This window comes from Vicia villosa, linkage group LG7, assembly GCF_029867415.1.
Source record: "Vicia villosa cultivar HV-30 ecotype Madison, WI linkage group LG7, Vvil1.0, whole genome shotgun sequence".
In the NCBI taxonomy this organism is placed as follows: Eukaryota; Viridiplantae; Streptophyta; class Magnoliopsida; order Fabales; family Fabaceae; genus Vicia; species Vicia villosa.
In genome coordinates, this window is record NC_081186.1 from 76,159,176 (window position 1) to 76,175,796 (window position 16,621).

Sequence of the window (16,621 nt, forward strand, 5' to 3'; positions counted from 1 at the left end):
ATTCTCTGTTAACTATTGGATTACATTAAGTCGGTTTAATCGTCTAATGGGACAACGCTTAAATAACTAAACGATTGAGGGCAGAGACCTCTCATTAGGCTTAACTGAATGGTTCAACCCATCCCAGTACATTCAGGCACAAATAGGGGTGGGAATAGGCCAGACCGGCCTACAGGGGCCTACGGCCCAGTCTACATAGGCCTAGGCCAGGCTTATTTAAAAAGGTCAGGTCAGGCCTAAAAACTAGGCCTATGATAGGCCTTAGGCCAGGCTTAGGTCTTTTAAGTTTATCGTAGACCAGACTCAGGCCTTCTAAAGCCTAGCCTAGCCTATTTCCACCCCTAGGCACAAAGCCCAATCAAACAATTCATCAATAATTAGTGTTTAATAACAATTGACCATAATATAATTAATTATTAATTATTTCAATCCATATTTGATTAATTAAAATAATTAATCTAACAATTACTTCATCCCTTTGGAACTCAAAAATGCACAAAATCTATTTTCTAGAATCAGCGAAACAAGAACCTTCCAATTTTATTATTCATTTCCAGTTTGTCTGGTGGCAAGGTGCCATTTTACCAGTGATCAACATTCACATGTAGCTTTCAGATTGAAGACGTGCATATAGCAGTCTATTAACATTAGCTTTTTGAATTCAATTTCTCCAAGAGAATCTTGTTAAGTAGACCTGGATTTGCCTTACCTTTAGATACCTTCATGACCTGCATTTGGACAAAGGTAAATCAAACAATGATGATAAAAGGGGGGAAAATAAAACATGATCGTTTCCAGATCTACAAGTTCATACCTGGCCCGTAAAAAAACATTGAAGTTTAGTTTTGCCTCCTCGATATTGCTCTACTTGTTTCAGATTCCCAGCAATCACTTTGTCCTCCATTTTTTCAATTTCAACTGGACCGGCTATCTCTCATTCCCAAATAATAATCCAATGTAGTTGTTCAGAAAAGTGGAGATAGCCTATTAGCCCTTTACGTTTGGTTAAGAAAATAGATAGTAATTGGCGCTTTGTACATATTATAGGGCCTTGAATAATATTACCATACTTAACAAGTTTACAATGGTCGTATTAGAAGAGTTGTTAGATGAATTGTGGGGTGCACGAGTGTTCTCTAAACTGGATTTTAATTATCAAATATCATCGGATATGTCAAATAACAAAGAAAATGAGAGAGATAGGATGAAATCACGTGTTTCAACTACGCGTCGGCGTCATACTCTTCATGTGGGCTTACAGTAATAAATGCAAATAATGAAAGGCCTAAGTATGGATAGTGGCCGCAGGTTATTTGGTTAAGGAAAAGATTTTGTGGTGGCTGACAAGAATCGAACACAGGATAGTGGCTGCAGGTTGTTTGGTTAAGGAAAAGATTCTGTGGTGGCTGACAAGAATCGGACACAGGAACAAAAGCGAAATTGACACATGAATCATGTGTGGAGAAAGTGAGAAAATGAGGAATGGTACTACTCTAAGTTACTAACTTGAACTAAATCCTTTTTTTCTATGATTTCTTCGACACTTCCACCCTTGGCTAACAACTCAAATAGTTTCTGCAAACACATGAACAAATAGTAAAAATACAGAATGCAAAATAAGCCCAGAATAACAAATATCTGATTGCTTTTCCTTCTTTTCCAATCCTTGCAGACAAATAAATGAAGCACACAACACATTAGCCTAACCATCGTAGGTTGTACCGTGTAAATCAAAACCTCATCTTAAAATACAAAAGGGATGGAAAGAAAAACTTATGTTTAATGAATGTAATATATGCAAAGAAACAATTTTCTAGAAAACTATATTTACATGATCCATTAAACCTCAAAAAACAGTACATGATTCTAACAAGAACAAAGTATTAGCCCAATAATTGCACATTACTAGTCAACATATTTTATAAATTATTAGCCCAATAAACACAAACAATTAATTTTCAAACAGAATTTAAGTCTCTGGAAAAACTGATGAGAAAAGCTAGAAAATATGAATATGATTAGACATACAACAATATAAAATAAGTATGTGCTACTAATTAGTGCAAAAGTAAACTATACCTCCTTCCCAATCTTGCCACTGATGATTCCTCCTTTAATGGAGCCTATCAACTCGGACAACTCTTTATGTGTAAGCTTTATGTCATTTATGGTCAGCTTTTCATTTTTCATGAAGGCAGCAATGTCACTCATTATCCAGTTCGCAACCAGCTTTGCATCAGCACCCTTTGCAAGAGTAGCATCAAAAAATCCGACAATCTAACACATCCATTGAGAATATACAAATCATGTCAGACCATAATTGGTATTTATTTTTTAGCTTTCTAATATGTTAGACTTTATTGAGGTCCACAAACAAATGCAAAAATGTAGTCCATGAGAAATGCAGAAACACAAACAAATCAAAAATGCAAAAACTCCGAAATAAATACCAGAAATGCAAAAATAGAGAACCGATTAAACACAGAAAAACATGAAAATACGAGTTTATCGATTTATGGGATCCTGTTAAATCTTTTAATACATTTCCTAACAATAGTAACACATAAGTGTGGTATTGGACATCTAGTAGATTGTAATTAATTTTCTAATTACTATTTAAACAATTTTTGGAGCACTCTTTTACTATGGGGCTGATAGGACCATTGATCGGCCCAATTTATAAAGTTATAGTTGGGAAATCAAAAGAAGAGGAATGGAAGAAGTGAAGGAAAAACAGCGGGTAACTCACATTTTTATTATTAGCTAGGAAAAGAACATCTTGCATGCCTAATCCCATATTTTCATATCTTCTACATTGTTCTTCAGGAAGCTCCGGTAAACAACTTTGAATACCATCCACGTATTCTTGGGAAAGGATTACTGATGGAAGGTCTGGTTCTGGAAAATATCGATAATCAGCGAGCCCTTCCTTTTTTTCTCATTGTAATTGTTCTCTAAATAGAAAACTAAAGTTATTATTCTTTAATAAAAAAAGATTGGGGGAAAAGAAAGTTATTTTGTACCTACTACAACTCCTAGAAGAATAGATTGTAAACAACAACAATATCACAATATAGTACTAACCTGAGAATCTTCTTCCCAGAGTCGAGTTTCTTGTACTATTTGATCATCTTGACCTTGACTATGAAGTAGAGCCTGCCTTGAAATTTCGAAATCAATAGCTCTGCTCATTGACGCAAATGAGTTCAAATTTTTTACTTCAACCTGCCACAACAACAATTGATCATATGAGCGCCTAAGTAGGTAATATATTGTATTTGTTACTATTACATTGCGACATAAAGCTCGATTAATATCATTTGGTGGTACTTTATTTCTTTTATAGACAACTCAGCTTTCTTACCCAAAAAATCAATTTGCAAGAAATACTCCTCATTTTATTCTTTCATTGCAGATAAAATCTCACAACTCTGCCCAATAAAATATTTTCTTGGAAACCAACAATAAAAGTAATCAGCTCAAATAATAAATTTCCTTTCCTACACAAGTGTAAAATGTATCAATTTATAGAGAAAAAGTCACTTTAAGGTAATTAACACCCAAAATTGCTCATGCTTCACCTAATTGCTTACAAACACCTCCACTGCACCCAAAATACCAATACGGTTTGAAAAAGCTAATAACTATTGTCTTGCTTGCGCGACTCGGGCTTTGGAAAGAACATAACCAATCATGAAATAACCTTTAACAGCTTAGTCCGAGTTTCTTAAATAATAGTGAATAATCAAAATAAAGACGTCATTGGCTAGAATCAATAAAGTTTTCGAGCAATTTTAACAGCAAGACCAACAAGCTACCTAATAAAGTTTTCATAGCTAATAAATACCTTTGTCCCAAATTTTGACTAGCCAATGGGTCGTACTGATACATTTACATCACAGCAAAGAGAACCTTCTTGCATATTGCCATTGCTCACTCCCAAATACCTAACCAACCTCTGTAACTCTGCTGCATATTCTGATGCTTCAATACCATTTCTCATGTCAGGCTCAGAAACTATCTCTAGCAAAGGTACCCCTGCCCTATTTAGATCAACCTATGAAAAAGTACCATCAAATTTAACATACTTGTATCATAGGACATAAATATAAAAGTCTCAAACCTTCAGTTATAATCATTAGGGAAAATGAGCGAAACAAAGCATTTAGTGTTACATAACATGTACTATGCACAAAGAAATATATGAAACTGATCCAACAAAAGATTTTTCAAAAATACTTATGAACAAATGCAGTCAGTCACTCATTCACATTCATCGCAATGTTAAAGGACGCCAAATTAATTGACAAAAATATATATAAAACAGAAAAGATAAACAAATGGCAAGAAATAACCTAAGTTAATAAAATATCTAAACCAAAAAGCCAAATGAAGGGACAAAGAAACAGTACCTGAGAGAAATTTCCATTTTCAGTATGCATTAGCTTCCCTGCATCCTCTTCCATATGAACCCTTGTAATGCCAAACCTCTTATGCCCCCCACCAAACTCCAAAGGAATATCAACATCAAGAAAACCAGAAGCAGCAATTGGAATATCAAACTGAGAAATCTGATACCCTTTTGGAAGATCGGGATAGAAATACTGTTTCCTATCAAACTTGGAGTTAAAAGCCAAATTGCAATTAAGAGCAAGTCCCAATTTCACATCAAAATCAATAACCTTAGAGTTCAAAACAGGCAAAGCACCAGGCAAACCCATACAAACTGGACAAATGCTGCTGTTAAGAAGTGATCCATAACTGTAATGACAATTACAAAAGGCTTTGGTAAGTGTAGAAAGCTGAACATGAGTTTCAATACCAATGACAACTTCCTAGTCTTTGGGAATTTTATCAAGCTTTTTTGATTAAGTACTTGCTGGAACTTTGGTTTGTGTTGCTTTGGCTGTTGTGGAATAAAAGAACCCATTTCTTTGGCTGAGTATCAAGGTTGGATAGAGTAAAAAAGGGTGAAGTTGAAAGGTTCTGAAAATTGTGTAAGACATTTAAACGGAATAGGAAAGAGCGAAGGAAGCAACCCCCCGCCTTAAAAATCAAAGTTCCATACAGCCTCCACGTATCGCCTTGAAACTATCTTAATATGTTTTAGTTGGATGACTACACCAAAATCACTTGTATTCTTTTCTTTTTCTTCAATTATGCTTCAACTATACATACAGCATACACATACAAACATCTTTTATGAGTACAAAATATAGCAATAGTAAATACAATTCACATTATACGAAATTTTAAGGCTAGTAAAGTTCTGGATATAAGATGATTATTTAGCAATTTGGTGATGTTTACAATGCACAAGTTAGTCATGAATTAATAAAAATAGTTGTATTATATGTGTATACAAAAGACATTTGAGTTTCAACATCAATGGAAGAGTATTTTCAAACACAATAAGATGAAATTGAGATGCAAGAAGCATTTAGTCCTGAAAGTGAATCGAGAAGGCTTGGCATATGTATTGTCTGATTGTCTCATCTAAGCTTATAGAGTCCAGATATTGCGTATCGAAATCATTAAAGAATGGGAAGACTAGAAAGAAGGGAACATCGACATATCTCTACGGCGGGGCTAGCGGTGGGGCAACAAGAGACAGTGGGCTGTGTGGCACAAGCAGAGAGATGGATGTGGGTCGCGGGTAGCTCGTTTCGCAGCCAAAATTTCTTTAAATTATTCTTATATATATAGCTTGTTTTGTATACCATTTTTTGTCACTATTATAAGTAAATTTGATTGATCTGGACTGTGGGCAGGATGTTCGCGCTAAAACTCGTCTGCTCAGACAGGGAAAATGAGTCTATTAGTTTCGTAGTTTACCCTTTTTACTGTGTTAGTAAGCATTTATTCTTAGGTTTTGTGGGCGGCGCAGAACAGTTGTTCCGTAAGCCCTTCTGCTTTGTAATATGAGAGTTTGTAACATGTACTCTTACTTGACCACAAAATCTGCGAATATGGAAGCCTTCGGCGGGACGTCGCTACTCTAGGGAATAGGTCCATTAAATGGCTTTTTAAAATGAGATAATATTTATTTGAAAAAAAACGGACATGTCTCCCTACGTTAGTTAGTGATGATGTTTCCTCTCTTTTAGAGCACTTGAGTGTTTTTAACCAGGTTTTCAAGAGATCTTCGTCGTTTGTATCAACATTGACTAACAAGGAAGGTAATCATATCTTAAGTGACTTGGTGGATCCAAACATATTGGGAATTGTTTCTTCTTTTATTGGTGAGGGTGTTTTTGACTAGGCAATGATTAACATGGGTCCTTCATCTGATTGGGGGATATTTTTCCTTGATGAACATAAGAGGTTATGCAGTCAATATGACAAGTGTGTCGTTTCCTTCCAAAAATGTTTATTCTCCCTTATAGATTTCCGCCTTCCTTTCAATAATTTTGAGGTCGGCATACTGAACCACTTGTGGATTTCCCCTTCATAGTTGCATCTAGTGAGTTGAGCATTTATGCACTAGTGTAAGTACAAGGGGGTAAACCGAATGTGACATTATTCTTTCATATCTTTAAAACTCAAAATAGTCTAAATTATGCTAAAGGTATAACCTTGCTTTCCTTGAGGAAAAACATCAGGTGTTTCGAGACCTACCTTGATAGTGTGAAGAATTTCAAGGATCGCTTTTTTTGTTACTCCTATTAATGAAGAAGCTCATGAAAATATCTTTAAATTAAAACTTGATCGTTGACACTAGAGTTGTTAAAACAGGCTACTCGACCCTAAATGGGTCGACCCTGACAAGCCTCACGTTTTTTAGGGCCAAATCAAAAAGGCGTTGTTGTAATATGGGCTCAAATATTACTACCTGAGCCCGACATTATATGGGCTTCGAGCTACCCGTTTCTAAATGTACTTTTATTTTATAAAAAACCTAAAAGAAAAACCTCATAATATTTATTATTGTGGTGTTATATTTAGTAAAATTCTAGAGTATGGCGCATTCGTCCAACAATTAGGTCTCCCAAATGGGATCTAAGGGATTCACCTGCAAGGTTTCACGAAAGTTAGAATCAAGCAAGTGAGAGTCTCCTCGGACCCTTATAAAATAGGCGGTCAATAACCTCCCATAGTAAAAGAGGAACTATTAAGACCACGTCCAGACGTAAAAATCTAGGTCTAAGAGACCTCTATAAATACACTCCCCTTCAAGGGGAAGAGGACAGACTCTCAGTCATACATCCTTTCCACTATCCAAAGAGCACGATGCTCATTACCACCATAGCGTACACTATCATTGCAACCGCCCGCCTAGAACCTAGCAGCGCCAACCGTCTATAGGATCTCTCACCTCATGTAAGTTGATCCTCTAGATAGATTCAAAAAACACCACACATGGCTTCTTACCGCCGTGAGAAACCCCTAGCGATCATACAATATTATATACCTACAAAGGCCTCTCAGTATCCCCGCCCTTGTAGGGGGAACACGCATAACCTGTACTTTTTTACTAGTACAATGGCGCCTCAATAAAACTAACTTGGGTCACACCTATTTTCAATCACCATCTTTCATCTCATCATAGTCTTAATGATTACGCATAACTCATTTTGACCATGGTCAATATGAGAGTTCAATCTCCGCGTCAGTGAGCACCAGCGGAGCGGGTGACGCCGACCCTATGACGGAGATGCGCGCAACCAAGGATAAATTGCGACGCCATAATCGAACACTGCAAGACAACATTCAAAACATCAGACATCCTCAACAGGAGGCCAACCCCCCAAAAGAGGTTGAACTACTAAATCCCCAGCCACTCTCAAGGAGAGGGTAGTAAAGCGGTACGCCATACCCTTAACATCATAGTAGGAGGATTCATCGAGACGATGAGACCAGCTTCGAACCCAAATAAATAATCCTTAAATGGATGAATTATTCAACCAAGGTATAAACAAAACTCTCTTGATTAATTTACAATACTACTCTTCCAGGATTACAAATTGCCTCACTTGCAAAACGATTTTCTCGAAAGCACTATGACTAAACTTTAGTGAGAGAAAGTAAAAAAGAAATATTTTTTAGAGATTGCGAGGAGTGAAAAATGAAAACTCATGTTTCTGGATGTTAAAATATGTGGGAAGGGATCTCTATTTATATGTTAGAGGTTGGCATAAAAAAGGACTTTTTTTCGGGTCCAAAATTAATGAGTCAATCGATTGACACATATACTAGTCGATTGGTTGGCCTAATAATAATCAATTTGAAAATTTTAAAAGGAAAGAAAATATATAATCGATGTTTATCATTAAGATTTTGTCTTAATTGCTTATGGCACATTTTTGCACTGACTCAATTTATTGGGTAAAGTGCCAATCAATTGGAAAGAGAAAAAATTTGCCTGGAGCTTTTCAAACAGCTCCCAACTCATCTGGCACGACTTCAAGATATTTTTGTAAGTATTTTCTTGAGAGATATAAGTTTAAAAAATTGTTTTTGTATGTGTGTGTGATTAGTTGTATAACTCTACAAGAAAACCCTTATGCTTTTACAATATTATTCACGTAGGCGCGTTAGGGTAAGCTTTTACACACTTGAAGTCTTGTTAGATACATCAATCTTGTAGACACTTGCTTGAAATTTACTTTGAGACTAGTTTTGAGTTGTATTATATTTAGATGTCATCATTAGAGAATCTAAATTATCAAGCCCTATTGATTTGATTGTATCTTTAACCGCTTTATGCTTGACTTTAGTTGTTATCATCAAAGACTAGTTATCATCATCAAAAGTATGTTCATATTCAAAAGAGTTTCCTTGATCAATGACCTACAAAACATGGTTCCACATTCTCCCCCTTTTTATGATGACAACACATCTCTTAGGGAGATGGTAAAAGAATTAGAAAATATATATTTGAAGTGATTAAACTCCCCTTCAATTAACTATAAAGTATACTCTATTCCCCTGAAAGTATACTTCTTCCTCTTTGTCGAAATTAAAAAAGAGAGTAAAGATGCATTGCGATAATTTAAAAATGCAAGCATAAGCAAATAATGATTTAAGAAAGAAAACATCATTCTTTTATTAATTCAAAGTTGTTAGGAAGTCAAAGTACAAAAAAAAAACTGGCAGAATTTAAATATTATAGAAAGTAAGAAATAACATGAAACTAAACACACTTAGACACCTAGGTGAGACTATGTTGTATCAAAATCATCATTCAAGAACAAATTTCGTGGTAGTTGTATTTGGTCCGGGATTAAATGTCGGATTATGAAGTTGAACTTATCATTGATCACATTCATTTTTCCAATTATGAACTTGAGTAAGTCTTAAGTTGAGGGTAGTTAAGAAGATTGGCAATAGAGTAATCAAATTTGTCTATCTTAATGGGTATTTCTTGTTCCTTTGCTTTTCTTTTCTTCTCATTTGAAGGTGTCTTTTAGTCACTTTTTCATTAATGATCTCAAACATGAGGAATTGAAGAGGCCAAAATATTTCCTGATTTTCTTTAGGTTGAACAAGATTTATGGCGAAAGAGCAAACAAATAAGTTTCTAGGACTTGATCATCTACTCTCTAAGAAAAAGGTGGTGAATCTTTAGTCGTTTCAGCAGCAATGACGACAGAGCAAATAACTTTGAAAGGAGGTTGAATCTAAATAAAATAATCGAAAATGGAGATATGAACTTTTAACTGAAAATCTAATTGTTAAAATTCGTAAGAATTAGAAGTCAATCTCTACATATGGCATCAATCTATTATAAATATATAAAAAATAAAGTACCTGGTAATTCCAAGTTAACCCCTCTAATTAAATGTTTAATCTAATCTGATTTCAAGGGTATAAATGACTAATTGCACTGTGTTGCAATCACAAGCATTTGGTAATTAATACCGCTTATGTGTCATGTCTAGGCTTTTTGTTGTATTTGATATTTATTTTAATAATTGGATAATTAACTATTACAAAGTATCAATTTTTTTAATAATGGGATAATTAACCGTCTTTACACGCTTTAAAATTTTGAATAATGAAAAGTCACATTGATGATATGCACTCCACACAACTTCCCACTCTACAATCATTACTATTACTATATTTTATTTTTCCCGTAAAACATCTTCCCCTTAAAATTCAAAGTTGCTCATCCACTCCATCCTTCAAACCCTAAATCTCTTCTTCCAGGCTTCAAGTTTCAATTTTCGCATATATGTTTTGTTCATTCTCTTGCTTTTTCAATCGAAAAAGCTTTTCATGCCCTAACAAGTTTAAGTTGTTTTCTGATTTTCTACAATTGATTTATGGAGTTAGTTATTGCCATTCAATGGTACCTTTCTTCGCCAATCTGATTATGTTTGTTTCTATCTCACTACTTTAGCTCAACATGAAAGCTATAATTTTCTTGCAGAAAAATTAGCTTATCAGCTTTACAAGAAAATGTTTTCGGGTCCAAGATGGGAGCTCTTGGAGAAGAGAGGAGCCAAGAAGCAAATATTGCTATGTGGAGGATTTTGTTGTCGGATGAAATTCTTCACATCAATTCTCATCTTTATCTCCTTCTTCGGTCTCAAAATCCACGACATCGAACTCGGTTCACGCGTTGTGCTTCCACGATACCGATTAACGAACTCATTATTTAGTTTCATTATTTTGTACTGTTAAAATCAATTCGATGCATTGTTATCTAGGTTTTATGATGCGGATGTGAGGAGAGTGGGCTTCGAGGTGTTTGATTGGTGCAAACAAAAGGTATTGGTGACGACAAGGTATTAGTATAATTTTCATTGATTTAGTAATAGTTGTGTCTATTTGGTTTGATGATTGATTTCTGTCATACATACTTTCTGTGATTCACTTCTGTTTTGATTTTTGTTATGTGGGTTGGTTCTTGCTGTTATGACTTTTGTTCCTCTTTGTACAAAAATGCATAATTATTAAGCAAAAGGAAATGTTTGGTGTTCCTGAAAACAACGTCTCACAATGTTCCACAACCTCATTTATCATCTTTTAGTCTCGGAGAGCCATTGGTTCTAACAGAGGTCTTCTCATAACTGAAGCTATTGATATCTCTGACACTGCTCACATGTAAATAATAACAACTAATTCAATCAATCTTCTAAATTATGCTTTCATTTTGTTTCTTTTATGTATATATAAATTGTGTTGATTAAATTACTTTTGTCATGTATATTATTATTTGTAGGTATTCCTATACACCGGATATATGGACTAAAGAGCATGTTGAGGCTTGGAAATCTATTGTGGAGGTTATTCATGTTGAGTTTGTATTAGTATGTAGTTTTTTTACTTTTGAATATTGACAAGAGCCTGCTATATTTACCTTTTAATGTGTTTTAATTTTGCATCTTCCAGTCATTTTAGACACTTCTTTCTTTGCTACAAGTCGCCCAATATTTCTGCCAGCCAAACTCATATGTGCTATATGATTGTGTGCCTTTAGACAACAATAAAGTTTATTGTGACAATATCTTCTTTATAAAATTTGACTCTAACTTCAATATTGCTACACCTCTTACTCGTGTATTATGGTGCCTATTGTAGCAACCTGCCCTAAAAATTTAGACTTTTAGAGTCGCCACCTATTCTGAAGGGCGAATAGGAAACCCTACGCAGATACGAGATTCGGGGTAAGATTATTATAATCAGGTTGAGGGAAGGTGTTAGGCACCCTCAACCCTTTCCTATGGCTTTGAATCTAAGGTAACAGTTTTATGGCAAAATTATAGAGGTTAATAGATAAGGAAGTAAAAAGGGCAAAGATGAGATTTATGGGGAAGGGGACTCGCCTTGTTGCCAAGTGCCTACGTATCTCCTTAGGGAGAATCAGAGTCAACGTAGTTCGGGCACAGGGTTGTACGCCTTAGAATTTGATATGAATGTATTTGAAGTTGTTTTGAAATTGTTTTGAAATGCGAAGTTCGAAGGTATTTTGAATTACCTTATCGTAGTTGTGAACATCGCAGTGTTTGAAAGGATGTAAATCCGTAGTATCGTGGTTTAGTGTTTTAGATGTGGTTTTGAGCGTACAACCCTGCTTTAATATGGCACTGTTAGATGCAGTGATCAATAGATTTGATCAGTATAGCTAACAGATTAATGGGCATTGCTGGTTACTCGGATCGATAGATTGATCGTCGCAGGCAGCAAATTGAATGTGTTTTTTTATGTATTTTTATCTCTCGTCTAATGCGACTAATAGATTTAATCGGGTCGAGGAGAGAATTTAAATAAAGGATTAATTAAATTATTATTACTTTATTCAGATATTTGATCAGCACGACATAGAGAATCGACTAATTCGAAGGCGGGATGAAATAGATATTCATCCGCCATTTATCTGTTAAAGGGGATTAGGATTGATGTTTTATTGTTGGATTTGATTAATTAAATTAATCGATTGTTAATCACTGCGACCAATAGGTTTAGTCGGAACGAGTAACAAATTAAATCCTAAAAACTCCGGCCAAATGGCCAATGGGATTGGGCGAACCCTCATAGTATAAACCCTTATAGGTTTTATTGTGATTTAAAATTGATTAAAATAAATTAAATCGACATAATCAAAATAAATCGAAAAAATAAATTCAACGCTAATTATATTATTAACATGGTTTTAAAAATTAAATTTTGTATGTAATAAAAATAAGTAAAACTAATTATAATTATATAAACAATATAACAAATAAATAGAAAAATAAATAAAGAACCTGGGCTTTATTCCTGTGTATTGCGCTGATGAGGCTCCATGGTGTGCTGCAGGCAGTGTGGGCGTTGGATCTTGTGTTGCTGACAATCTGATGGTTCAGATCTAAAGCTCATGATGAGGCTCCTTGAGTGTGGGTGCACAGGATCTATGGAATGCAAATAATAAAAAAAACAAATCGCCTAGCCTGGGATTCGATCCCAGGACCTTCAGATTGCAACCACGCTTTTTTTCCATCCAGACTGTACACGATCCTTTGTTTGAAATATGCTACACATTAAATATAATAATAAAAAAAATCGAATTAAAGAGAGCTTCGCACCCAGCCCTTTATGCATCATCGTCTTCGTTCATGTTTTTTTCTGCAACATGATGGGGCTTTTACCCACGGTTTTCCTACTGTAGCCATATATTATTGCCATCAAAAACCTGCAAATTGCCACCGAAAAATACAAACAAATGCTCCAGATAGATTATAAACAGCCCCGCGAATCCGATGGCACCCTTAGTTTTGTCTCATTTTGTCTCTAATTAGGATTCCCTAATTTAAAGCTTATGAACCCTAAAAATGGCGAATCCTTCAAATGGCCACTAAAATTCAATTAAATATGCAGAAAGCTTGTAATCATCAATCTAAGCACGAATATATAATCAAAATCGATTTATGCAACGTGAATTATCGGAAACGGGATTAAAATAAAAATGAAAAAAAACGTGGCTTGAAGGAGGCCAATCTGAGCGCTTCGGCCGAAATCAATGGTGGTGATGGCTTCAGAAAACTCCTGTGATTCGATTGGGACAGTTTGTTTGGGCTTGAATCGGTCGATATTTCGTTCTACTCTCTTGTTTTTGCCCCCTGATCTTTTGCGGTTCTTCACCGAAGCTTTTTAGCGGCCAATCCCCTTGGTTTGTTAAGAAGCATCCTATTTATGTTGGTCAATTTAGGTTATTTCCATACCTAATGGGCTTATTACCCAACTATAAAAACTAAAAAATAACTCTAATAATAATAATCCTAAGACTAATTCTAATAATAATAGTTGGTAATAATAATTTTAATTAAAATAACACTAACACTAATAATCCTAATAATGTATAAAAATACTAAAAAATGATTAGATTAATAAAGTTAATAATAATAATATCATCTAATATTAATATTAATATCAATAATAGAATTACTAATATTAAATACTAATAGTTAGAAATAAAAAAATTACTAATAAAAATGTAAATGTTAGTAAAAGAAAAATAATATTAAAAAATGATGAAACCTTGTAATAATTTGGGCCCCAGGTTTGGATCCCAAAACACCTGTTAATCGCACCCCATTATGTTCTCAGGATATTTTATAAGAGGGCGGGTTTGACAATAGGAATGTCAAACCCCATGGCTCTTAATTCTAATCCTTGAGGCGTAGATTTGATCGGGCAAATTTTAGGGTATTACACCTATCTAATATTATATTATATAATCTAATTGCCAATATCATTAAAAGTTCCCAGTGTATATATTCTAATTGCATTCTATCATCAATTCACATTGCCTATACTGTATATTTTAATTGCATTCTAATAACTTGATAGATGGTGAAAAAATTGTAGTTTGGAATCATTGTCTTTAGCATCATTTTCTATTGTGGAACCATTAATTCATGGAAAAATCCACAAGTGTTTTCTTCCGGAAAAAGTTACCATCAAAATATGAAGATTGGGAACATGACACAATTACTGCTTGATAGGTAGTCTTTGATAGGCGGCATATCAATTAGTATGGTCTGTAAACTGATTTCAGAGATGGCATATTAATTGAAGTGAAGAAGCTTGAAAGTTTAGAACATGATTAAAATTACAATGATGAAGATCGAGACTTTACAAAAGCACTTTCAATCGTCATCGTCTTATTTCTCTTTTGTCCTTATGCTTATTATTTAGTTAGTGAGAATTGAGAAGTTATTTCATATTGTGTTTCTCTTGCATGGACTAGCAGCATACATGCAGACTATCTAACATTTATGTTCGGTTTTCTCCCCTGCATTTTTAAATTTTTATGAAAAAGCAAAAGAATATCACTTTTGATTTTTTCTAAGCCTATATTTAAAGATGATGTCTCCAACACTCACATTACTTTCATTGCAATAAATGCTATTCACTCAGCATTAGAAAGAAAACAAAAATAAGACTTTGAGTAAGTCATCAATTCCATCTTTATATCAGAACTAAAATGATGTGGTGTTGGTGGTAGCCTAGCATACATGAATTCAACTCACATGAAGCTGTACATACAGGAAAAGAAATAGTATGATTAAAGAAGCTATACATACACGTAACTATACAAAGCAATTCTCTAACATGGTTAATGATTAAGTAGAGAATAAAGTGAAACCAACTCTAAGTTTCAAATTTAAGTGGACGGTAATTATCCAATATATTATAAGTTATAATTATAATTATCTAATAAATTATATAATTTATTAATTTATAAATACTTTTACAAACCATAAAAAGTCTACGGTTGATACAAGTATTTTTATAATCGCGAATAAATTACAAGTATTTTATAAATCGGAAAAAATATATTGTTGATACAATTATTTTTATAAACGATAATAAGTTACAAATATTTTTATAAATGGGAAAAAGTTTATTTTTGATACAATTACATTTATAAAGAGAACTAAGTTACTAATATATTTAAAAACGGAAAAAGAATCTATTGCTAATACAATTATTTTTAATAACAAGAATAAGTTACAAATATTTTAATAAACGAGAAAAAGTCTAATGTTGATATAATTATTTTTTTAAAACGGGAATAAGTTACAAAAAAAATTTATAGATGAGAAAAAATCTATTGTTGATACAATTATTTTTGTAAACAAACATAAGTTACAAATATTTTTATAAACGCACTATTAAATGTTTTATTCATTTTACCTTTGTTTTTTAATGTTCTGTTTGGATAAAGGAAACACAATTAGTGGATTATATTAGCTTATGTTTGTAATTCTCTAAATGTTAACGATCCGAAAATATGAATTCAAAGTTGACAAAACGTAATATGAATCCAGAGAGAAACTCGTACGATAACACTTGTTTGTAATCCATATTTGTTATGGTTATAAAGGTCCTTGGAGGCATAGACTGACGGTAAATATCAAGCGTATCTATAGGATAACATTTGTAAGTTATTTATCGTAATGAAGGTCCTTGCAGACGTAGATTGACGGGTAGATGTGAAGAGCATCTATGGAATAACAATTGTAGATTGTTCATCGTACTTACCAATGTTGTGTTCAAACAGGTTTTCCAGGTACTGTCTTAGTTGGTAAATGACATTTTCTTTTTCTTATATACTATAATTTTAAATCTTTCTTTTGTTGTTGTTTTATATAATTCGGTTGTACGGTTTATTCACTTCAACAAGATTTGTAAATATTTAATCAATTTAATTTCTCTAATATACTTCTTTGATATATTTTTTCAAGTTTACAGTAAGTATATTCTCATTATTTGTAGAGCTATATTTCCATTATTTTTGAAAATACTACTTGAATTAATGTTTTAAAGTGTGAGCATATTATTAATCTATATTTTAAACTATGTGAATATTAATGAACTGTAAAATAAATTTCAAAACTGACAAATGAGATATTGCGACGTGTAATATGAATTCCGACGGAACCCGTGCGGTGGCACGGGTATCTTACTAGTATTCCGTAAAAGTTGAATCAAACACATTTTACTATAAACATCCCTTCCCCCTACATTTACCTCGAACCAAATCCACCCAAAGGAAATCAGAGTTGATTAGTAAGGGAGGAGAGTTTTATAATGACATTTAAATTCAAATATTTATTTTGATGATAAATAAATTAAAAGTTTAATCGACGTAGTACAATTGGAAAGGGGGAAATAGCAAGGTAGATTG

General features: G+C 33.7%; 1 pseudogene; it reads right to left on the reverse strand.

The window, feature by feature from the left end:
* Positions 1-699: 699 nt before the first annotated feature.
* LOC131620873 (glutamyl-tRNA(Gln) amidotransferase subunit B, chloroplastic/mitochondrial-like) lies at positions 700-13,617 on the reverse strand (annotated as a pseudogene).
* Positions 13,618-16,621: the final 3,004 nt, after the last annotated feature.